Below are 27,233 nucleotides of genomic sequence, written 5' to 3'. Positions count from 1 at the left end.
TCTCCGGAAGTTTTTCATCTTGCAAAACTGAAACTCTGTACCCATTAAACAATAACTCTACCTTTCCATTTTCATTTTCTTAGTGGCCAACATATGTCAGTCAGTCAATCGTTTTAGCATTTGCTATCTCTTTATCTGATAATGAAGGAACTTGATGTTTTTGCCCCCAGAGAGATGACACTGAAGACAGAAGATGGATCAGGACACTGTTTCACAAGGTCACTCATTGAGCACGACTGACACTTAGGCAGGTGATACAAAGCAGGAGACTGAAAGCAATGTTTCAAAACTCTTGCTGGTAATATATGATGCACAGCTCTTATTCAGGGAAATATGTATTTTTTATGGAGAAGGTCATGGCAGCCCACTCCTGTATTCTTGCCTGGAGAATCCCATGGACAGAGGAGCCTGGTGGGCTACAGTCCATGGGGTTGCAAAGAGTCGGACATGACTGAAGCAATTTAGCGCGCACACGGATGTATTTTTTAAAATGATAGATTTCTTCAAAGAGAAGAAATGGTGTTGAAGAAATGTGTTCATCCATCTTTATTTCACAAATCCTCTGGGCTAATTTTAAGCCAACTGAGATAGGCACTGCCTATACTGAACATGTTCCTTGAACATGTTGAACCATAAAAGCATGTTGGCTACTGTGAATAGAGGTGGGGTTGGAAGTGAGAATCCCTGCATCCTTGGGTCTGTGTATGGGCCCCGTGCCCTGCAGCTTTCGATATCTGTCATATCAAGAGATGACAAATAGCACTTCCACACTTCTAAACTCAGCCTAAGAAGAGGTTAAAATATGATTGGCCCTTATTAACAAACATTGCATTGCTCTGAAAATTGGTTGCATCACTCACGAACATACACCTCTTATTCACCTTTCTGTCTTGGGAGGTCATTGCAAATACACAGTCCAATTTTTCTTTCTTTAAATGGGAACCAGGTGCTATTGTTGTTCTTTTAATTGTTGTTCTCATTCTATGGCATCAAAGAGAAAGAGACATGCTGATATATTCCAAATTGACTATTGTGTTCTCTCTGCTAGTGATCATTAATTTCAGTTGGACAGTTATTCATGTAGCAATTTGCCACCATGATGACTGAGGAAAAATACTGAAGTGCTAGGCTTTTAAAATGGTAATATGTGGAGATATAATTCTCTTGAAAAACATATTCCTCAAGTTTTATATTTCATCTCTGGTGATATGAACCATAAAATCACGCTAGCTAGTCCAAACTGTTTTTCATTGAACTCTTGGATGGGGATAACAAGGAGGGAATCTTTTAAAAGCTAATTTGGAATACAAATAGTTGGGCTTTAGCTATAGCACATCTATAAAGATATCTAGAATTTAGGAAGATAACACCAATGAAAACGTATATTTCTTTGGTTCAATTTTCTCATGGAAAATGACATAGATGCCACTTTAAATAGCTGCTGCTGCTTCATGAAATTCTTAAAGAAATGATCTCTTTGAAAGGATTTTGTTCAGTGCACTATTTCTGCTGGTGCTTTGAGACTGTTATTGAATTTATATGGAAATGAAAGATGGAGACAGCAGTGCAAAACCAGTGTTTTACCAACGTGCCTTTGCTCAGCCTCATATAAAGCCACAAGATTGACCTCATTAAGATAGATCTCTCACTGGCTTCTTTCTGGGCCTTCTCCCCAGCCTAAATAACACTGGAACTACCCAAGTCTGAGTCCCTAGACAGCATCTTAATGAACATGGATCACAGAAACAGAAGGATCTGGACCCCATGGCATGAAGCAATACTGCAAAGGAGTTAAGGTAACCCAAGAGGATCAAAGGGACGCCTCTGATTAAGACGGATTTTATCAGATTTTGCTATCACTTTGCAACTAGTCCATTTCTTAGGACACTTAACTGCCCTTAATTCAGGCCTTGAAATAATCATCTATCTATGCTGGAAGAGAAATCGTTTTAAGAATTTTTAAAGATTTTTTCTTAAAAAAATATTTTTAAGATTTTTTTGATGTGGACCTTTTTTAAAACCTTTATTGAGTTTGTTACAATATTGCTTCTGCTTTTATGTTTTGGTTTTTTGGCTACAAGGCATGTGGGAATCTTAGCTTCCCAACCAGGGCTCAAATCTGCACCCTTTGCATTGGAAGGCAAAGTCTTAACCACTGGACCTCCAGGGAAGTCCCTATTGTAGAGAATCTTAATATCAAGAAATAGCTTGGAGAAAAGATCCAGTACAACATCTCTTATCTTAGAGAGGAAGAAACCAAGATCTCAAATGCTTGGCTATGTATTTGAGCAAAAGCTCACCCTGTGTGCTGATTCCCCATTTATTGAGTTTTTCCTGTAAGTCATTTATATAATTATGCCACGTGTTTGGTGCTTCTCCACAGAAGGCCAATACTTTTCAAATATAATAGAGACTAGAAAATCTTTTGATAAATATAGGTGCAAACTACATCCTCAATGCGTTCTTGTTTTCTTTAATTCTTTTAAACCATCTTTTACCATCCGTACATTAGCTTCCTCCCACCAAGCAAATCTATAAAATGAAATTCCTCCATCTCATTCTGTCAAATTGAACCACACATTAATTGAAAACTTAAAGAATTATTGTAATCACTTACTATTTTCCTTTAATGATTTTCAAATTTTGAGATGAAGCCAAATACCTTTCTGAGAACAAAAACTAGAGTAATTTACAAGTGATAGATATTTGGCAAGATTTGCAGGTAAAATAGATTTTGTAAATGTACATGTTTGAGGAAGCTCTCTCATAGGGTTTACTTAAAGACATCACGCTTAAAAGAAAGCTCGAAGCAATATCATGTTCATAAAAATTAACTGCTCTCTTTGCTAAGGTACAAGACCTGAATTCATTTTTAAAATGCTTCTTTCATAGCTGATGCTGTCAGAACTGGCTAAAATTTTACAGTACATTTTACAATCATAAAATTTAAAGGGTCATCAAAAGGTCCAATTTTTATTTCTTTACTCAATTTCTCTGTTCCAAAGATAGTTTCTCAGTTAAGAGATAGCACTATCTATAAAAAAGCAAGGCACTGACCTGTTATCTCTATGCCCCCCAAAAGGACATTATTACAAACAAAAATATATTTTCTGGAATTTATAATGGCATCTGGTACTCCCAGAAATAGCCTAAATTTGCAAGACTTTTCCTTCTGTTCCAAAAATAGTCACATTGTGTTACCAAGAGCTCATTTCTGTGTCTCACCCATCAACCTGTTTAAACATAGTTACATTATATTTTAGAGTCTGCTATGTTCCAGCCACAGTGCTGAGCACTCACATGATCCAGCTCTAGCCCTACTCATCCCTCTGAGGACTAAGTCGTTATTCACTGCCACTGCACAGTTAAGAAATGGAAGCATGTGGGGCTTAGCTGACTTGCCCAAAGTCTCACTGCTACCCATGGGTAGAACTACAGTCTGAACCTGCTTCTACCCACACCTTACATTCTTCACTCTGCCCTTCTCCATAGCCTCCCCAGCAGATACATAGCCTGGAGGAAATAAGAAATAATACACTGTGATGATAAGAAGGATATTAGGACCTAGGGAGCCTGCAGAGACAGAGCGTGTGGCCTCAGGGAAGCTTGATGATTTCTGACATATTCTGCCGATAGCAATCCGTGGCCAGTGCCTGATTATTTTGGAAGACTTTTGTTTTCTATAAATCTAAATCTATCGATCAAGATGCATGTATCAAAAGCACACTATGTAAAAATCTCTGTAGGAAGAGTTGCCAGATAAAATACAGCATAAGCAGGTTCACATCCAAATATTTCGATGACACATACTTATACTAAAAAGTTCTTCATTGTTTATCTGAAATTTACATTTAACTGGGAACCCTGCTTTTTGTTTCATTTCATTTTTGTTGGATCTGGCAACTCTGCCAGTAGGAGATATATGCAGTTGCTTTGGTTCATTTTCATTTTAATTGCCCCTCTCCTTCTTGGTGAGACAACCCATAAACACAAGAAGTGAGTGTTAGTCACTCAGTCCTGTCTGACTCTGCAACCTGATGGGTTGTAGCCCACCAGGCCCCTCTGTCCATGTTATTCTCCAGGCAAGAATACTGTAGTGGGTATATATTCCTTTCTCCAGGGGAACTTCTGGACCCAGGGATCAAACCCGAGTCTCCCGCTTTACAGTCTGAGCCACCAAGGAAGCAACGTGAAAAGGAAGTCAATAATTCAATGTGATATTTGATAGATGCCACATGACTACTACTTATATTAGATTTATCTTGAAAAGGTTCCAAACTCTTCTCAGAAATGACCTTGAGAACATACAGCCCTCTCTGCCCAGATGTCTTTTCAGGCTAAAGTTCCTGAAGTCGCTGTCCTTTTTCACACTGATTCATTCTTTTCATTTAGAGAGGGGATGGTGTACTCAAAAGAGGAAGTGAAGGAGAGTGCAATAAGGGTTTGGGCAGAGCTAAGAGAAACTAGCAAGGAACAATGAAGTCCATTAAAGCTAGCAACCTTGGGAGACACTCCAAGGCAGGAGGTGGAGCCAGTACTGGATTTAATGAGAGCTTAGCTATACTGCAGCCATGAAATTAAAAGATGCTTGCTCCTTGGAAGAGAAGCTATGACCAACCTAGACAGCATATTAAAAAACAGAGACATTACTTTGCAACAGAGGTGCATCTAGTCAAAGCTATGGTTTTTCCAGCAGTCATGTATGGATGTGAGAGTTGGGTTACAAAGAAAGCTGAGTGCCGAAGAATTGATGGTTTTGAACTGTGGTGTTGGAGAAGACTCTTGAGAGTCCCTTGGACAGCAAGGAGATCCAACCAGTCCATCCTAGAGGAAATCAGTCCTGAATATTCATTGGAAGGACTGATGCTCAAGCTGAAACTCCAGTACTTTGGCCACCTGATGTGAAGAACTGACTCACTGGAAAAGACCCTGTTGCTGGGAAAGATTGAAGGTGGGAGGAGAAGGGGATGACAGAGGATGAGGTGGTTGGATGGCATCACCGACTCAATGGACATGAGTTTGAGTAGGCTCCAGAAGTTGGTTATGGACAGGGAAGCCTAGCGTGCTGCAGTCCATGGGGTCACAAAGACAGACATGATTGAGCGACTGAACTGACTGAACTGACTGAACTGACTGACTAGCTATAGGAAGGGCTTCCCTTGTGGCTCAGCTGGTAAAGAATCCACCTGCAATGTAGGAGACCTGGGTTCAATCCCTGGGTTAGAAATATTCCCTGGAGAAGGGAAAGGCTATCCACTCCAGTATTCTGGCCTAGCAAATTCCATGGGGCTGTATAATCCATGGGGTCCCAAAGAGCCAGACATGACTGAGTGACATTCACTTTTACTTTTCTTTAGATGTAGGAAAAAACTAAGTCAAAAGCTGGTGAGAAACACAGCCAATAACCAAATGTGGTCCAGAAGGGCAGGAATCAGGGAAATAAATACCTTGGCTTCCCTCAATCTTCACCCTCCTGATGCCACCCATTGACCAAACCCAAGTAGAAACCAGGATGCAAGAGAAGGTTGCAGTGATTCCATAGAAGTCAGCATCAGCTTCTAAGTGCACAGAGCTCAGGGGGAAGGATGAAGCTGAAAGGGTCAGAGCACAGGGAGAAGCATAAAGATCTGAAGGGCACAAAGAGAGAATACCCAGCACTTTCCATGGAATCATTAAATTTTTTGCACTTTATAAGCATATTGTATATGCTTATGTTACATATTGTGTATATGCTTATGTTACATATTGTGTATATGCTTGTGTTACATATTGTATATGCTTATGGTACATATTGTGTATATGCTTATGTTACATATTGTATATGCTTATGTTACATATTGTGTATGCTTATGTTACATATTATGTATATGCTTATGGTACATATTGTATATGCTTATGTTACATATTGTATATGCTTATGTTACATATTGTGTATATGCTTATGGTACATATTGTATATGCTTATGTTACATATTGTGTATGCTTATGTTACATATTATGTATATGCTTATGGTACATATTGTATATGCTTATGTTACATATTGTATATGCTTATGTTACATATTGTGTATATGCTTATGGTACATATTGTATATGCTTATGTTACATATTGTACATGCTTATGGTACATATTGTGTAACATTGTTGCATCTTGTAATATTTTATTATTATTATTTATTTTTTCCCCTCTCAGTGGGGCTTCCCAGGTGGTTATAACTATTGCTTCTTCATCTGCATATAGGTTACTCAGGAGACAGGTAAAGTATTCCCATCTCTTTAAGAATTTTCCACAATTTGTTGTGATCCACAGACTCAAAGGCTTTAGTGTAGTCAATGAAGCAGAAGTTGATGTTTTTGGAATTCCCTTGATTTTTCTATGATCCAAAGAATGTTGGCAATTTGATCTCTGGTTCTACTGCCTTTTCTAAACGCAGCTTTGTACATCTGGAAGTTCTTGGCTCAAGTGGTAAAGTGGTAAAGAATCTTGCACTGGTAAAGAATCCGCCTGCCAATGTAGGAAACCCAGGAGATGCAGGTTCAATCCCTGGATGGGGAAGATCTCCAGGAGTAGGGAATGGCAATCCACTCCAGTATTCTTGCCTGGAAAATCCCACAGAGAAGCCTGAGGGGGCAGGTGGCTACAGTCCATGGGCTTGCAAAGAGTTGGACACGACAGAGCAACTGAGCACACATTCCTCTCAGTGGTCCATGAGCATCTTGCCCTGAAACTGACGAGAAACCTACATGTGATTTTGACCATTTCAAGTCTGCCATTACCCTCAAGGCAAGGATGGCAAAATGCAGCCTGCCAAGTCCTGGGAGCCAATGTCAAAGGAGAAAAACAGAGAAAGAGATGGAATTGCTTTTCTCTGGGATGAGGTTTGCCTGGTGGGAAGCCCACTGAAAGGACAGTAAGGAGAACAAAGCAGGTTCACCTCCTTACAGAAGAACCTATAGCAATGGGCCTGTCCACCTCTTGCCCACTCCCCTGGGAGGCAGCAACTCATTTGAGAGGGGTTGTGGTGTCACACCAATAAAAGCACAAATCCCTTCTCTGATCAGACAAGGCAATGGCAACCCACTCCAGTACTCTTGCCTGGAAAATCTCATGGACGGAGGAGCCTGGTAGGATGCAGTCCATGGAATCGTGAAGAGTCGAAGACGACTGAGAGACACACTTTCGCTTTTCACCTTCATGCATTGGAGAAGGAAATGGCAACTCACTCCAGTGTTCTTGCCTGGAGAATCCCAGGGACGGCGGAGCCTGTGAGCTGCCGTCTATGGGGTCGCACAGAGTCAGACATGACTGAAGTGATTTAGCAGCAGCAGCAGCAGCATGAATTTGTCCAACACAAACAGATCATGTTGCATTTCACAAATTTATTTACTCACAAAACATATTCCACACACTTTCTTTTTCCATTGAGCCTCTCATAATGTTAGTGCCCCACAGAGCAGGAGAAATAAGAAAATAAGGAAATAAACATGAATATTGTCCTTAATATTTAAAACTGCCCTAAAATCACTTGAGGCTTCTTAACTGCTACATGTATGCAAAGATCTGTTACATGTTAGAGAAATTAGAGATGTACCTCTTAATGCCCCCTTAAAAAGGATCATCTGCCTCCTACAGCAGCACTCCATGGACACAGGCATGTAGTACTTGTTAATTAACATTTATTCAAGTCCTCTTAACTAATGTGTATCAGATGGGTATCTCATCAAGGAACCCGACCAAAGCTTCTACTTGAACATAATCAGATTGCTGAATAGTAAGTTGAAGATTTCTAAAGGAATTACATTTAATTTTGATAAGCCTGTGCTATTTTATATGTACTTAACTAAATAATGAAAAGCAGGCTTTAGGATACATGCTTAACCCCATAAGAGAAATCTGTGTGTGTGTGTGTGTGTGTGCATGCACACGTGCACTCAGTTGCTTTAAAGGGGCCTGTTAATAATACTTTTTTTTTGTATTTCTCCAACACATAGGTTATTTAGTTTCCTAGCATACAACATGGAGAAGGCAATGGCACCCCACTCCAGTACTCTTGCCTGGAAAATCCCATGGATGGAGGAGCCTGGTGGGCTGCAGTCCCTGGGGTCGCTAAGAGTCGGACATGACAGAGCGACTTCACTTTCACTTTTCACTTTCCTGCACTGGAGAAGGAAATGGCAACCCACTCCAGTGTTCTTGCCTGGAGAATCCCAGGGACGGGGGAGCCTGGTGGGCTGCTGTCTATGGGGTCGCACAGGGTCGGACACGACTAAAGTGACTTAGCAGTAGCAGCATACAACATATTTATGGTAACAACAAAACGTACTTGCCAAGAGCGAGGACGCACCTGATTTGTGATTTAGCCACAAGTTACTTCCCTTTAGTTTTCTCCTTGATTTCTGCCCGAGTGGTATTCATGCCCTGGCAGAATCCCCATCTTCTTGAGTCAGGGTTCTGTTGAACAGAATACATGTGAAGCAATGAGAGTCACCCTGATATTAGCTTACAATCTCCATTTTGTAGGTTCCTCATCATATTCTTTCTCCATTAAGTCCTTCCTTTTGGGAGAACCAAAAAGCCTCAAGGAGAAGTCAGTGTAGCAAGGACATGAAGCCTATTTACAACCAAGGGAATGAACTTGGAGGGGTCTTCTGTGTCCTACCAAGAGCTGTGTGAATAGGCTTAAAAGTGGCTTTTACCCAACTAAGCCTCAAGATGACTATATCCTGGTTAACACCTTGATTGTAGCCTTGCAGATATTCTGTGTAAAATCTTTTGCACAATGAAGGAAACTATAAGCAAGGTGAAAAGACAGCCTTCAGAATGGGAGAAAATAATAGCAAATGAAGCAACTGACAAAGAATTAATCTCAAAAATATACAAGCAACTCCTGCAGCTCAATTCCAGAAAAATAAACGACCCAATCAAAAAATGCGCCCAAGAACTAAACAGACATTTCTCCAAAGAAGACACACAGATGGCTAAAAAACACATGAAAAGATGCTCAATATCACTCATTATCAGAGAAATGCAAATCAAAACCACAGTGAGGCACCATCTCACGCCAGTCAGAGTGGCTGCTATCCAAAAGCCTACAAACAATAAATGCTTGTTTATTGGAGCAATAAATGGAGAGGGTGTGGAGAAAAGGGAACCCTGTTACACTGTTGGTGGGAATGCAAACTAGTACAGCCACTATGGAGAACAGTGTAGAGATTCCTTTAAAAAATGGAAATAGAACTGCCATATGACCCAGCAATCCCACTGCTGGGCATACACACCAAGGAAACCAGAATTAAATGAGACACGTGTACCCCAATGTTCATCGCAGCACTGTTTATAATAGCCAGGACATGGAAGCAACCTAGATGTCCATTGGCAGATGAATGGATAAGAAAGCCATGGTTCATATACACAATGGAATATTACTCAGCCGTTAAAAAGAACACATTTGAATCAGTTCTAAGGAGGTGGATGAAACTGGAGCCTATTATACAGAGTGAAGAAAGTCAGAAAGAAAAACACCAATACAGTATACTAATGCATATATATGGAATTTAGAAAGATGGTAATGATGACCCTATATGCAAGACAGCAAAAGAGACACAGATGTATAGAACAGTCCTTTGGACTCTGTGGGAGAGGGTGAGGGTGGGATGCTTTGAGAGAACAGCATTGAAACATGTATAATATCATATGTGAAACAGATCGCCAGTCCAGGTTCGATGCATGAAACAGGGTGCTCAGGGCTGGTGCACTGGCATGACCCTGAGGGATGGGATGGGGAAGGAGGTGGGAGGGGGGTTCAGGATGGGGAACACATGTACACCCATGGCTGATTCATGTCAATGTATGGCAAAAACCACTACAATGTTGTAAAGTAATTAGCCTTCAATTAAAATAAATAAATTTATATAAAAAAATAGATATCCTTAACTAGAACCAGAACCACCCACCTACCACACTCCTGGATTTCTGATAATTTGGACATTCTTAAAACTCCCAAATACATGGGTCAAAGTTTTCCCACAGACTTGACCATTCAGTCTTAAGAAAAGAAAAGCAATACCATAAGTACGATATTCTGCTATAATCCAGTATGCTGTAATAAAGAACTTAAACTCTGGAAGTACACAGATATGATTTGAATCCCACCTCTGCCACTAAATAACTGTGCATCTCTGGGCAAGCGTCTTCACCTCCTGACATTTCAATTTCCTCACCAATAAAACAAAGATAATAATAATGCCTATTTTATCAAGCTGTTGTGGGATTAAACAATATAGAGCACAAAAAATTCTCTAGAAAGGAAGGCATCCTCTGAATGTTAGTTTATTAGAAATTTCATGGGATAAAATAATAACCAATACATTGCAACTAAGAGCTTTCAGTCTAATAAAGGAGCATTTAGTTCAGTTCAGTTCAGTCGCTCAGTCGTGTCCAACTCTGCAATCCCATGGACTGCACCATGCCAGGCTTCCCTGTCCATCACCAACTCCCACAGCCTGCTTAAACTCATGTCCATCAAGTCAGTGATGCCATCCAACCATCTCATTCTCTGTCATCCCCTTCTCCTCCTGCCTTCAATCTTTCCCAACATCAGGGTCTTTTCAAATGAGTCAGTTCTCTGCATCAGTTCAGTTCAGTTCAGTTCAGTTGCTCAGTTGTGTCCAACTCTTTGCGACCCCATGGACTGTAGCATGTCAGGCTTCCCTGTCTATCACTAACTCCTAAAGCTTACTCAAACTCATATCCATAGAGTCAATGATGCCATCCTACTATCTCATCCTCTGTTGTCTCCTTCTCCTCCCGCCTTCAATCTTTCCCAGCACCAGGGTCTTTTCTAGTGAGTCAGTTCTTTCCATCAGGTGGCCAAAGTACTGGAGTTTCAGCTTCAGCATCAGTCTTTTCAATGAATATTCAGGACTGATTTCCTTTAGGGTAGACTGGTTTGATCTCCTTGCAGTCCAAGGGACTCTCAAGAGTCTTCTCCAACACCACAGTTCAAAACCATCAATTCTTCAGCGCCCAGCTTTCTTTATAATTCAACTCTCATATTCATACATGACTACTGGAAAAACCATAGCCTGACTAGAAGGACCTTTGTTGGCAACATAATGTCTCTGCTTTTTAATATGCTGTCTAGGTTGATCATAGCTTTCCTTCCAAGGAGCAAGCGTCTTTTAATTTCATGGCTGCAGTCACCATCTGCAGTGATTTGGGGGCCCAAAAAAATAAAGTCTGTTACTATTTCCACTGTTTCCCCATCTATTTCCCATGAAGTGATGGGATGATCTTAGTTTTTTGAATGTTGAGTTTTAAGCCAACCTTATCACTCTCCTCTTTCACTTTCATCAAGAGGCTCTTTAGTTCCTCTTCACTTTCTGCCATAAGAGTGGTGTCATCTGCATATCTGAGGTTATTGATATTTCTCCCCGCAATCTTGTCCAGCTTGTGCTTCATCCAACCCAGCATTTCACATGATGTACTTGACATATAAGTTAAATAAGCAGGGTGACAATTTGCAACCTTGACATACTCGTCTCTCAATTTGGAACCAGTCTGCTGTTCCATGTTCCATGTCCAGGTGGCCAAAGTATTGGAGTTTCAGCTTTAGCATCAGTCCTTTCAATTAATATTCTGGACTAATTTCCTTTAGGACTGACTGATTGGATCTCCTTGCAGCCCAAGAAATTCTCAAGAGTCTTCTCCAACATCACAGTTCAAAAGCATCAATTTTTCAGTGCTCAGCTCTCTTTAAAGTCCAATTCTCACATCCTTACATGACTACTGGAAAAACCATAGCTTTGACTAAACAGACCTTTGTTGGCAGAGTAATGTCTCTGCTTTTTAATATGCTGTCTAGATTGGTCGTAACTTTTCTTCCAAGGATCATGGGGCATGTAAAAATCGAACTATAAATACTATGAGGTAGCAATGAAATAGTAAGACTACATACAAATGGTTTTGGAGACTAGAGGAAGGAGCAATAAAGTCTGTGATAGAAAACTTTCAGTGATTCCTTCTCCAGGGAATCTTCCCGACCCAGGGATCCAAACTCAGGTCTCCCGCATTGCAGGCAGATTCTTTGCCATCTGAGCCACCAGGGAATCCCATGAACATATTAGCCAATTACATTAAAAAGCACATACATGGAGTCAAGAGCTAATAAGTTATATGCAAAATGGGAATAAATTTTATGGTAATGAGATTGTAGACATTCTCATGTTTCAAAATATTTGTATAGTTTTACCTAATTTTTAAAAAAATAAAAGTCATGTGAAAGCCAAGGAAAAAAATTCTAAAACCACTCTTAAAATATTCTTGTCTCAACTTCATTCTAATTCATTTATCAAAGTCTTATACCTATCTTACATTTATTTTACTTCCCACTTCTTAGATGTTTGAGAAAATGAATGGTTGTATAAATGTCTCTGTTAGTCTGGACTTTGCAAAGGCAGACTTCAGAATGAGAGTAAGTGTGTAAGAATTTTATTAGGGGAAGTGTTTGTGTGAAAGGAAATAGGGAGAGCGTCTGAAAACGTCGGGGGAGCCATCAGACTGTGAGGGAAGGTGAGCGAGAGACTCTGGAGTTGAAGTGACCTGGATGGCCCTTTAGTCTCAGAAAGGTGGGGCAAATGCCTCGGCACTTCCTGCAGGCAAAGTCAGCTGACAGAGACATCCAGTGTCCTCCAGGAACCCTCATATCCCTGCAGCACTCTGACCTCGCAGGAGCAGTCCGTGGGCAGGGTGGCCTTGGGGCACACATGGCTCTAGATTTCAAAGCTCAGCATCTGGGGTCCTTGGTCAATTACATCACTCTTAATTAGAGGCCTGCCAGGCACATTCTCCAAGCTGCTATGGTGCCCAATCATGATTTAAAGAAAGTTATCTGCGTAACATTATTTCAGCATCAGTCTGTCCATACTGAATGTTTCTTATTACTAGAAGGTAATAATGAAGTGCTGAAAAGTTTCAAAAGTGTTTAAAGTCAAGAGATAAGAGTCTAAATGAGATATACTATTTGGAACTAACAGACCTTTTCTTGATCTATCACTTTAACCAGCTCCAGCTACATTATAAACTGGCAGGCTGTTGCTAAGTAGCTCTTCTAGGCCATGTCTTAAACTGAGTATCTACCCAGTAGGTTCTATCTGGCATGCTCTACACACCAGTGAGCCATAATGTTTAAATGATGAGCCAAAGGATCTTCCCCAAAGACCCTAGAGACTGTAGAATAGGTGTCAAGTAGTTCAAGATCCAACTTCTGTTTCTATGACTTGCTGAACAGCCTTAGGGAATGAGTATGTTTTCTCTCAGCCTCTGCATTCATAGAAAACTGCAATAACTATTCCTACTTCATCTTCATTGTTATAAGGTTTAGTGACAAAATATACTTAAACACTTAGAACTATACTTAGCACATGTTAGCACTCAACAAGTATTAGCCTCCTCTTCATACACACACACATACACACACAACACATGCACACCCTTTCATCAGGGCAACTGAATTTTTGGCTCACTGTGGTTTTCAGGATAAATACAATCTCCTCAGCATCTCCTCTACATCACATTTATTCAAAAATCCACTTGAACGACTCTGTCTCCCATTTGTCCCAGCCCAAGTTTCTTGCTCCAATCAAGCTGATCTCTTTGGGGAATAAATGTACCGTATTCAGTTTCAACACTGTAACTGCTGCACTCTGTTCTTCCTTCCACTCTGCTTTTGCAAATCATACTCTCATGTTAGCTTTTTATGGAGCCATGTATCTCTCCTTCTCTGAGCTTCTATAGCTCCTTGTAAGAGATATTAAAACCCAGAGTGGATTCTGAATTAAGTCTTATTTAACGAATAGGTCTTCCTTACATTCCAGTTGACCCTATGTGCATGCCATAGAGATATAGGCTCTGATATATCTCTACATGTGACAGTGATTTAAATGTATGGAAGGAATTAAATTTCTACTTATAATAATCAGCTTACCTATTGCAGAGGCATGTTTATGAACAGGAGTAATCAGAAGTGATCTCTGAAATAAGGTTCTACAACATTACTGCAGTGCTACTATAAATTTAGAAGAAATTGACACAACACTTATAAAGGTGCAAATGAATAAATGTGCTTTCAGTGGTTTCAATGGGACAAAAGAAATGCAAATCTCACAACTACTGATCCAATGCAAGTATCTCATAAAGAAGTCGATCAGTTGTGTTCGACTCTGTGTGACCCCATAGACGGCAGCCCACTAGGCTCCCCGTCCGTGGAATTCTCCAGGCAAGAACACTGGAATGAGTTGCCATTTCCTTCTCCAACAAGTATCTCATACTACAGTTTTATTCCAGAACCCAGTAAGAATCCATTCAGTCTTTAGACATCTAAAAGAATTAACATCTGAAAACAAACTGCTTAGCAGACATGAATATCCAACTAGGACTCATTCAAGACCTCAGGTAAAACAAATGATCTAGACCCAACAATAGCTTATATACTTCTAAATTCAAATGAGCACTCTCAAATGGTCTTATACATTTAAAAGAGCATACTGTCCAATGGAATATTACTTAGCTATAAAAAGGAGTGAAATTGGGTCATCTACAAAGATTTAGATGAGCCTAGAAACTGTTACACAGAGTGAAGTAAGTCAGAAAGAGAAAAACAAATATCATATATTATATATTAATGCATATATGTGGAATCTAGAAAAATGGTACAGATGAACCCATCTGCAAAGCAGAAATAGTGACACAGATGTAGAGAACAAACATGTGGACACCAAGAGAGGAGGGAGAGGGAGGGATGAATTGGGAGATTGGGACTGACATACACACACTACTCAGATAACTAATGATACTAGACTGGATAGCACAGGGTACTCTATTCAGTCCTCCGTGATGACCTAAATGGGAAGGAAATCCAAAAAGGGAAGATATATGTATACACATAGATGATCCACTGTGCTGCACAGCAGAAACTAACACAACACTGTAAAAAAACTATACTCCCATAAAAATTTTAAAAAACAAAAAGAACATACTGTCCAAGGGAAATTATTATTTATGTACAGAAAAGAGATAACATAGCTGGAGAGAGTCCACTGGCCACATTGATGATAAAGATCAATAAATGTTGAAATGGGGACAGGATATGACATTTTATTACCAGTGTCCATTGCAAGAGTCTTGGCTGAGGAAGTATATGGAACAAGAAGCACCCTAGAGGGAAGGGACTTTACCTCTTTAACTTGGGATTTACTCTATGTCCCTTCATTACCTCATAAGATAAAGAAAAACTTGTTTCCATCGATCAGAGAAGGAAGCACTGAAGGAGACGGGTGACTGGCACAACAGGTATAATGACAGCATTGGGAAGATGAGAAGTGGGGAGGGGGTATCTTTGCCTAAGACAAGCCCCTCTGGGGGAAGGCAGGAGAGTGTGCCTGAGGAAAGAGCTGGACAGGAGAGCTCTGAAGCCCCGTGGTGGAAAACCTTCAAACTGCTATTAAAAAGATAACCGCTGGGGCTTTTACAAAGATGAAAAGTAGTGTCCGGATGTGCTTTAAGTTCCTTAGTAAAAGATACTGTATAGACAAATAAGCAGACTGTGAAATCCAAATTCAGCATCTCAAGGGGGGTTGTCTAAGCAGCAAGACTTTCCATGCCCTACTGGTTTTCCTTCAGAATCTGTTTCACTTGTCCTAGAATTTCAAAAAGAGAACAACTCATGATATTGAATGTCTCTGCAGGTTGGCTGTCTTTTCTCTGGCCTTCATTATCTGGGCAAAGCGAAGGAGAACTTGCAAACGCAGGAGCTGTTTCTTAAGGAGGGGAGCTTAGGAGAGGAGCACGGAGGGGGCAAGGAAAGTCCTTCCAATGGCCATTCTGTTTCGCTTTCCACAGTGGGACTTTTTCCCCCCCCCCCATCATTTATCCCAGCTGACAAGTACAAGCACTGTGGGCCCTAAGTGAATGTGAACATTGTCACAAGGAATTGGGCCAACGGGAGGCGTGTGCGGCTCTGTTGCCACCGCAGTCTGGTGGGAGCCGGGCCGCCGACGCGGCGGGAGGCTGGTGGGCAGACGCCCCCCGCGGACGCAGCCTCACATACTGTGTGCATCACGAACAACCATGAAAACAGTCACAATGAATCAGCTGTGCTGCAGAGAGGCTCCTTGGAACCTTCACATTCGATTTCCATCTAGCTGACATCCGCAGGTTGTAGTCAGCGGCTCGATTAAGCAGAGATTCGGGACCAACCCGTGAGTCCCCCAGGCCGGTGGGGACTGCACTGGCTGGGCCGAGGCACTGGTTCGAATGGTGTTTAAAAGAGAGCTCAAGGATAGTCCAGACGGTGTCTGCAAAGGGGTAAGAGCTTCCGTTTTAAGAAGTAGGTGTGTACAGTGCCTGCTTTCTCACCTCCAACAAAAAACAGTTGCTAGAAGGAGTCTGGGAGCTTCCAGAATGAGAGAGATCCATTCAGCGAGGAATTCCAATACAAATACCAGTTGAGAAAACGAGCTAATCCATCTTGACAACGTGTTGTCACTGCGGAGTTGCAAAAAGGAATTACACATAAATACGACTTTAAAAATTAGAGGCCCCACAGTTTAGCAGCTTAAGTTTGCTTCAAAGGGACGGCAGGGGAGCAGCAGCGCCTTTCAGGTGACAGCTTGGAATTTGCTGGTTCTCCGCTGGGCGCAGGTACAGGTCTGACGGTAACACGAGCTTTCCAACTTGTTTCAAGCTGAAGTATTATGAAAAGGTAAATTATGTTTTGTATTCATGACTGAAAGCATTTTACTTTAAAGCCAGTGCGGCTGACGCTGTCAAGGTAGAGATTCAAGTTTTATGTACAATGCCTGCAGCCCAGCCGATGTGAGTGAGGCAACATGACAGCCTGTAATAAGTAATTTTTATACAGTTACATTTATCACTCAAGTAGGCTCGGCAATGTTAAAATACAGACCTTAAAATACTGCCAAGGAGGAAGACAGGGGCTGGAGGCCATGGGGCCTTTCCCCACTCTGAGAGCAAGTGTGGTTGTAGATTTGGGTTCTTTTAAATTTTTTTCCAGCGTGAATTCCTGTTAATGTGGCACTTTTTAAGATATGCGTCCAAATGCTTTCCAACTGTTAATATATCACTAAGAGGTTAAGAATGAAATAACCCCATTTGGCCCAAAGGATGTTATTTCAGGCTTTAATGAATTAGATATTGCTACCATTTTCAGGTGGAAATCAATGGCTTCAATTAACAAATTTCCACCAACCCAAATATTTACAAAATGGAAGCCTCCGAGTCTTCAATTTCTGCTGCATTATTCCTTTGTTTCCCCTAAAGCTGTTCTTTTTGCGTTCTTCATTAGCATTTCATTTTTGCTAAAGCCACGAGGCCAGCTATGTCTCTGCAATGGCATGAGACTTTCATGCCTTCAAAGCTGACAACTTGGATATTCTTCTCTAGGATTTTCTATGGAGTGGAATCTTGCTTTTTATCAGTTGTTCACATATGCCTACAGTTGGAGAGACAGGAATTTATCTAATTGCTTTACCTCCTGGAAAATATATATATATATATATATATACACACACACATATATATATATGTATATATATATATGAATCAGGAAAAATATATTTAACCAAGGTGTGTATGTATATATGTATGTGTATATATATTATATATACTAATATATGTAAATAAAACAGGATCAGTATATATATATTTTATATATGTATAGGTGTGTGTAAGTACTTTTCAGATTGAATATATGTGTCAAAGAAAGCATAATTTAACACAATATGCCACTCAGGAGTTTTAAGCACATTTATGCATTTTTACTCATTTAATCCTTCTATTATCTTCATAAGGTCAGTAGTATTTTTTAACTCATGAATCTATTACATAAAAAAATTAAAGTACAGCAAGGTTAAGCAATTTTTGAAAGTTACACATTCACACCAGGTATGATGAATTCTGGCAGTCTGACTTTACCATTGGCAGTATAATCACTATGCTAAACTGCCTTTAAAAACAAAATATAAAGGGGAAAGAGGCTCTAGTAAAATAAATATATGTGTTCATTCCTTTCAGCTGAATTAGGCAGAGGAAACTTCATTTATTGAGAGAAACTACATTTGCATCAATTTGTACTTATCCATCAGAATATGGGGGATGCTTTTTTAAAGCACTGACTTTTCTTTTCAGTTGCCTATAAAGAAAGCAAATTTTAAAAGAAAAGTACCTTTCCCCCAAACCCTAGCTGAAACAAGTAAAAGTGAGTTAGTTTGGATTCATTTGAACTCTGAAGCCAAAATTTCTTTGACTTGTGCAGCCAGGATTCAACCAGTCTTCCAGGGTGATTCCCAATCATGCAATTATTCCACAAATACACGTGTTGAATGCCTTATATACCAGGCACTGAGCTAGGACCCAGGGGAAAACAGCAGGAACATGACTGAACGTAATTCGACTCACGTAGAATTTATAGTATAGTGTTGTTGGCCCAATGTGTTTTATGACTATATTGGATAATGAGAACACACAGATAAAACAGGCATGGTTCCTGCCATGTGGAAGCCAACATCTGCAACTGGGAGGCAGATACAAAAATAAATAAGCACTTGGAGTGTTAAATTGTGATGAGCCAACTCTTTGGGAAAGATCTTGATACGGAAAAGGTTGGAGGCAAAAGGAGAAGGGGGAGGCAGAGAATGAGATGGTTAGATAGTATCACCAACTCAATGGACACGAATTTGAGCAAACTCTGGGAGACAGTAAAGGACAGGAAAGCCTGGAGTGCTACATTTCTTGGGGTCTCAAGGAGTCAGACAGGATTTTGCTACTGAACAACAACAGTATTAAAATTGCTCTGTCAAGTATATGCACAGTGGATCACAAGATTAAAAAGAAACTTGCTTTTATTGAGTATTGGGGCCATTTGCCTCTTATCCTCCAACTCCAAAGCAATCTGTCATCCAAAATCACAAATACATATTTGAAAGATATAAATAGTTATATTTTTCTTGTTTGATCTCATTCAACCAAGATGATGGAAGCTAAACAATTTATTAGTTTGAATTCTTAAATATCCCAAACATAAATTTCACTGCCATTCATGGAAATTACACCTACCATCTTTAGGCCACCTCTGTACATATTGCAAGGGGGAAAAAAGACATGGATGCTGGAAACTTTTGAATGACAGCTAGAACGGCCATTCCTCTACATACTGGAGGAATGGATCAAAGAAGAGGGAGACTGGATCAAAGAAGTCAAGTCTCCGCTCTGATTTTACCTAACTCAGAAAGAACTTTTGGAAACAAAGCTACTGCGTGAATCAGTTTTTTCCTGATGTTTGTGCAGAGATAGGGAAGAAATTCACCCAGACGGTTTTATCTGAACGTCGTCTGTGAACTTAGCCTGCTTGGGTATTTAATGTGACTCCAGTAGCTCTGGAGCAGTGATTCACAACCTGGGTGATTCTGCCTCTCAGGGACCTTCGGCCATGCCTGAAGACATTTGGTTGTCAAACTTGGGGGTTGCTACTGGCCTTCAATGGGCAGTGGCCCAGACTTACTGATAAACACCCTAAAATGCTCAGGACAGCCCCCACAACAAAGAATTCTATGGCCTGAATATTAATAGTGTCACATTTTAGAAACCCTCCTCTACAGACAGAACAGATCTGGAAATAATTTGGATTCCTACTATCTCCAAACAGAGCATGTAGACACGTGCTGCTGACCACCAAGGGCTTCAGCTCAAGTGCTGTCACATGGCCTCTCTTGGACCTCCGGGGAGGGCTGCAAGAAAGTGGTCAGAGAGCAGGAAATGGCTTCTAATTAGTAGTGTCCTCACAGGATACAACTGCAAAAGACAATTTCCTGTCCCCTTATTTGATGGGAAGATTAATCTCTTACCGAATTCCAGATGAGGAAGATTTTCAAAAGTTTCAAATAGCAAGAGTGTAGCCGTAGAGAAGGCAATTATGTGCAATTTGTACAGTGTTCGACAATCAAAATGTAAATCCGATGAGTTTATTGCAGTAAATGCATACGGCATGTTTACCTTAAAGAGCATCAGGCTGTAGAAATTCTAATGGATTCTGAGAGTTGGGAAGAATTATCTTTTCATATTGCAATTTTTATCTGTGAGATGAAAAGAGAAAATAAGACAAGAAATTTACTCCTAGGGAACTATTATCTGTGAGGGTTTTTTTTTTCCCCCTGATAAGGAGCCATATAGGTATGGGGCTTTGAAGAGATGGCGATTTGATAACTTCAGTGTTCTAGGCAGACTTATCTGCACAGAGACAATTAATTTTGTTGCACCCACAGTGTTCTGTACAACATCTAAAATGCGATCAGCTCCTCAACAAACATTCTTTCCCTGTCATATAATAATGTATGTACCTAATACACTGTTTGATTTTGGTCTTCATTTTCTGGGTCAGAAAAGCTACCCAGAACATTAAGATCAAAAAGCCTTTGCTAAGTTTCATGGGAAAACAAAAACCTAGCTTTAGTCTCTCCTTACATGTACAACAGCCAGCTCGGTTTGGCAGGGTAGGCATTCAACAAACAGCATGTTCTTTTTATCCTTTCCCTCCTTTTCCCATGAGCTTCAGAAAGCTTTTCTTCTCTCTCGTTGAAACTTCCAGATCCAAAATAAAAAGACTGGAATACTTATATAATGGGATAGCCTACAGTAAATATATTCTGATTCAAATACCAACCTCCTGGAAGCGTATTAGATGATTGTGATTTTGCAATAAGATGGCAGAATAAAAATTCACAGTACCAAGCAATACTGATTTTCTTGCCTCTTTCTCTATAAAACCTTAGAGCCTACTCACCCAGACTCAAGTAAGAACACACAGCAAGATTGAGCCTACTTCTAACTCGATCAACCCTTCACCTGAAATTATCAGCTAGATGCCTTCAGCGTCCTTACTGTAGAGTCTACCCAAGTGCATGCATATGAGACAGAAGGACTCTTCATGGCTGGCTGGCAAAGCATGCCCCTTGAAACAGTGCTGGCAGCACGTGACCAGATCACTTCACTGTCACATGGCTACTCACCTGGTGAAGCTTAGTCCAGCTGCTTTTCATGCCATAAACTTCCAGCTCACACCACAGCTGCAGTGAAATGTGATGCTGTGAGCTGGTCAAAGAACCTGGAAGCTGAGTTCTACTCTAGGGAGCATCTAAATTTCACTTTATGTCATTTAAGTGACTAATAGTAGTTATTGTTCTGAGGAAACTTGTTCCAGGTGAAATAGCTGTTGAGAGGTTTTGCAGTGATCAGAAAAGATCACAGAATTAGGCTAATGTTAAACATGAAGTGCATAGTGCTGCTAATGATGGGAAGTGTGCATTCTCATCATTTTTAAAAGCCTTTGTAGGAGGGAAACTTGTGAGTATTATATCTCACTCTTTTTCATTATGGATAACTAAGTTCCCTGGTTTGAAATCCTATGTACTTTCCAATATCTCCTATAATATGGCTAACACCTATAAACAAAAAACCAGGGTTTATCTGTGGAGTTTATTGTATTAATATAGCTTTTGTGGAGAACAATCTGGCAATATCTATACTATAAAAAAAAACACACCACGGCAACCTAATTTTTAGTTGTGTATCCTATAGATACTCTTGCTTACATACAAAATGAGAAAAAAAAAATCCCAACAACCCTGAAAACAGGTTATTTGTTTGCAGAATAGGAAACAATCCAAGTGTTCACCAATAATGAATGATTAAATAAACTATAATACACTACACAACAGAATGGAATACTATGCAGCTGTATAAAAGATAAATAAAGCTATATTAATAAGGGAAGATATTCAGATCTCTATGATATATTGTTAGGAGGGAAAAGTAAGATATAGACAAAATATGTACTGTATGTGATCTTTGTGTGAAAAAGGAAATTCACAAGAATTTGATTTTTCTTTTATATACTAGAAGTATACACAAGAACCTAACATGTGTGATCATCTATAGAAAGCAGTGGAGACAAGAGCAGTTATGTGAGCAACCTTTTTCATGAATATTTGATTATATGTTTTTCTTCTTAGACCACATGGCTATACTACTGAGTTTAAAAAATATATAAACATTTTGAAAAATAAAAAATATAAAAATAATTTCCATGAAGCAAAAGCAGATTTATCATTTGTCTTAGAAAGGTTGTTTGCTATATAAAAATCATTCACAGGAAATATAATCTGAGACTTCTGACTTCCAGTCCACCATGCAAGGAGCTTAGATGTTGCTATTCCATCATAACAACAAGAAAAAAGCTGAAAAAAAAGAAACTGAACATATCAACAACTCTTCTTAGATCCACAAGAGAGAAAACAGCTGTCCCCAGAACTGAAGAAACTGACAAGTGAGTACAGAGAATCATAATCCACAAGAGCAGAAAGTTCTTCAGGAACCAGTACAGGGATAGGAAGATCTGAAGTGTAACTGACAAGTTGCTAGAGGTTCAGTGTAAATAACTTTGAGAGCTAAACACTCCTGGCACTAAGTCATTTGCTGGGGGCGGGGGTGGGGGGGATTGGTGGGCAGATTTTCATGAGTTTTACCTTCTAAAGCTCTACCAGATTTTCACAGTGAATAGCCAAGAAAAATCAACTTGTGTTTCTGGCAAGAAGAGGGGGAAAGGAGCCATTTTGAGGTGCACTAGAACATTCTGTCCTTCTTAACAAGGTTTGTCCTCAAGAGAAGCTATTTAACCAGAACCTAACCTGCTGGGGTTCTATCACAGCCTTAGTGACCCAGGGGAAAGGAAATAGCCAGCTCTGGAACATTGAGTCTTCCCCATGGAAGAAAGGAAATACCAAATTCCAGCCTACTCTAGCCATCCTGTTCCACCCAAGGAAATGAAAAAATCAGAAAAGTACATGTGAAGTTCATAGTTCAGAGGCAAAGGTTCACTTAAAGGTCAAGACCTAATCGTAAATCTATAGAATATTTGCCTTCACCTCATATCTCATACCACAGTCCTAAAGGCCTATTTTCAGCAGTTTTTTTTTTTAACTCAGTACCCTGTGTCCAGCAATGAAGAAAAAATTACAAGACATACTAAAAGATAAAAAATGACATTTTGAAGATGAAACATCGATCCATATTTTAAAACAACCATGAATAAGATAGTAAGGGCTCTAATGGATAAAGCAGATAACATGCAAGAACAGATGAGCTATGTAAGCAGAGGAATACACATGCCAAGAAAGAACCAAAAAGAAAGTCTCAAGATCAAAAGCACTGCAACAGAAATGAAGAAAGTCTTTGACAGACTTATCAGTGAACTGAACATGGCTGAGGAAAGAATCTCTGAACTTGTAGATATCTCAAAAACTGAAAAGCAAAGGGAAAAGAGACTGAAAAAAAAAAAAAACAGGATAGAATAATAACTGAGGAACAACTACAAAAGGTATAACATATGGGTAATGAGAATATCTAAAGAAAAAAGAGAAGAGAGAAAGAAACAGAAGAAATAATGAAACAATGAAGTCTGAGATTTTCCCCCAAATCAATGTCAGAAAACAAGCCATAGATCTAGAAAGGTCAGAGAGCAATAACCAGGATAAATGTAAAAAAAAAAAAAAAGTTTTCAATAACAGACACTATACTTAAGCATATCATTTCAAACTGCAGAAAATTAAAAAATAAAGAAAAATTCCTGAAAGAAGCCAGAGGGAAAAAACACCTTACCTCTAGCAGAACAAAGATAAGAATCACTTCCAACTTCTCAGAAATCATGCAAGCAAGGAAAAAGTAGAGTGAAATAATTAGTACTAAAAAGAAAAAAAATAACCCCAACCCTAGAGCTCTGTACTCTGTAAGATTATCCTTCAAAAATGAAGGAGAAAACAAGACTTTCTCTGACAAAACTTGAGAGAATCAGTTGTTAGTAGACCTGCCTTATAAGAAACTTTAAAGTCACAAAAGGCAGAAAAAGAGTGAAAGACAAAAATAAGAACAAAAAATAAAGCAGCAAATAAAAAATTGTAACAAATATGTTGTTGTTGTTCAGTCGCTAAGTCGTGTTCAGCTCTGTGCAACCCCATGGACTGCAGCACGCCAGGCTTCCCTTTCCTTCACTGTGCCCTGCAGTTTGCTCAAACTCATGTCCATTGAGTCGGTGAGCCATCCAACCATCTCATCCTCTGTCTTCCTCTTCTCCTCCTGTCTTCAATCTTTCCCAGCATCAGGGTCTTTTCCGAGAGTCAGCTCTTCGCATCAGGTGGCCAAAGTACTGGAGCTTCAGCTTCAGCATCAGTCCTTCCAATGAATATTAAGGGTTGAGTTCCTTTAGGATTGACTAGTTTGATCTCTCTTGAGAGTCCCTTGGACAAATGGTAGATATTAATCCAACTATATCAGTAATCACTTTAAATATCAATGATCTAAATGCACCTGTAGAAAGTCAGAGATTGTCAAAGTGGATTAGAAACACTACCCAACTATATGCTGTCTACATGAACTCCACAGATTCATATAGATTAAAAATAAAGGGATAGAGAAAGATATTCCATGCCAATTTTAATCAAAAGAAAGCAGGAGTAACTAATCCCAGACAGCACATGTTAGAGCCAGAAAGGTTATCAGGGATAAAAAGGGGGCATTCTATAACAATAAAAGGGTCAATTCTCCAAGAAGATATAACAATCCTCAATATGTATGTTTTTAGCAATAGAGTGTCAAAATATGTGAGGCAAAAATTGATAGAGCTTCAAGGAGAAATAGATGAATCCACTGTTACAGCTGGAGGCTTCAAAACCCTCTATCAGAAATGGACAGATACAGCAGGTAAAAAATCAATAAGGACACAGTTCAGTTCAATAACACCATCAATCAATTTAATACAATGGACATCTCTAGACTACTCTATCCAACAACAGAAGAAAAAAAGAGCAAACTGAGTCCAAAATAAGCAGGTAAAAAAGAGTAATAAAAAGTTAAAGCAGAAATCAATGAAATTGAAAACAGGAAATCAATAGAGAAAATCAGCAAAACTAAAAGTCAACTCTTAGAAAAGGTAAATAAAATCCATAAATCTCTAGCCAGGCTAACTAAGAAAATAAGAAAGAGGACACAGATGACTTAATTTCAGAAGTTAAAAAGAGGACATCATTATAAACCCCATGGACATTAAATGGAAAACCAAGGAATATTATGAACAACTCTATACCCACAAATTTGATAATGTAGATGAAATAGACCAGTTTCTTTATGGACACAATTTGCCAAAACTCAGAGAAGAAGAATTAGACAATTTGAATTGGCTGGCCTACATCTACTAAAGAAATTGTGTCAATAATTAATAACCTTCCAAAAACAGAAAGTGCTAGGTCTAGATGGGATTACTAGTGAATTGTAAGAAACATTTAACTTATTATACCAGTTCTCCATAATCTTTTGCAAAAGATGGAAGCAGAGGGAATACTTGTCAACTCATTTTATGAAGCCAACAATATCCTCATAGAAAAACCAAACAAGGACATTTCAAAAAAAGAAAACAGCAAAACAATATCTCTTGTGAACATAGATGTAAAAGTTCTGAGCAAAACATTTAAAAATCAATAAATGTAATCCATCACATCAACAAGCTAAAAAAGAACAAACACATAATCGTATCAATAGATGAAGAAAAGCATCTAACAAACTCCAATACCTGTTTATGATGAAAATGCTCACAAATTAGGGATGGAGAGCAACTTCTTCAACTTGATAGAGACTATCTACAAAAAGCATACAGTTAACATTATACTTAATGATGAGACACTCAGTTTTCCTGCTAAGATCAAGTATAAGGCAAAGATGTCCCATAACAGCACTCCTTTACAACATCGTAGTATAGTAAAAGTCCTAACTAATGCAGTAAGACAAGAGAAAGAAATAAAGGGTATACAGATTGTGATGGAAGAAATACAATAATCTTTGTTCACAGATGATATGAAAATCTATGATGAAAATCCAAAGAATGGACAAAAACACTCCTTGACCTAATGAGCAATTAGGTTAACACATGAAAGTCAAACACTTTCTTATACCCCAGCAATGAACAAGTAGAATTTGAAATTAAAGCCCTAATACCATTTATATTGGCACTTCCAAAATATGAAATACTTAGGTATACCACTAATGAAATATGTATAAGATCTTTATGAAGAAAACTATGAAACTCTCAGGAAATATCAAAGAACTAAGTAAGTGAAGAGAGAATGCATGTTCTTTGATAGTAGACAATGTTGTCAAGATATCAGTTCTTCCCAACTTATAGATTCTATGAAATCCCAATAAAAATCTTTGTAAGTTATTTTGAAGATGTTGACAAACTGACTCTAAATTAACATTGAGAGACAAAAGACCCAAAATAACACAATAATGAGGAAGAATAAAGTTGGAGGATCAAGACAGTCCGGTTTTGGTAAGAGAATAGAAATAGAACAATGGAACACATAGAGAGCCTAGGAACAGACCCACATAAATGTAGTCAACTGAGCTTTTACAAAGGAGTAAAGCAAACATGATGGAGCAAAGATAATTTTTTTTCAAAAAATGATGCTAAAACAACTGGGCAGAAACATAAACATGCAGAAAATAAATCTAGACACAGACCTTTTGCCCTTTACAGAAATTAATGCAAAATAGATCACAGACTAAATATAAAATGTGAAACTATAAAACTACCAGAGGATAACATAGGAAAAAATCCAGCAGACCATAGGTTTGGTGATGAATTTTTAGATACAACATAAAAATCATCTATCAAAGAAAGAATTGATAAGCTGGACTTCATAAAACTACAAATGTCTTCTCTGTGAAATACATGGTCAAGAGAATGAAAGGCTAGTAGAAAATATTTGCAAAAGGCACATCTGACAAACTAATGTCATCTAAAATATACAAATAAATGTTAAAACCCAACAATAGGAAACAAACAACCTGATTTTAAAATTAACCAAAGGTTTTAACAGTCACTTATCAACGAAGACACGCATGCATGCATGCTAAGTTGCTTCAGTCGTGTCCGACTCTGTGAGACCCCATAGACGGCAGCCCACCAGGCTCCACCGTCCCTGGGATTCTCCAGGCAAGAACACTGGAGTGGGTTGCCATTTCCTCCTCCAATGCATGAAAGTGAAAAGTGAAAGTGAAGTCGCTCGGTCATGTCCAACTCTTAGCGACCCCATGGACTGTAGCCTACCAGGTT

Source organism: Bos taurus, chromosome 23, assembly GCF_002263795.3.
Source record: "Bos taurus isolate L1 Dominette 01449 registration number 42190680 breed Hereford chromosome 23, ARS-UCD2.0, whole genome shotgun sequence".
NCBI classification, from domain to species: Eukaryota; Metazoa; Chordata; class Mammalia; order Artiodactyla; family Bovidae; genus Bos; species Bos taurus.
The sequence above is the reverse complement of the archived record's forward strand: the minus strand, read 5'-3'. Positions refer to the sequence as shown.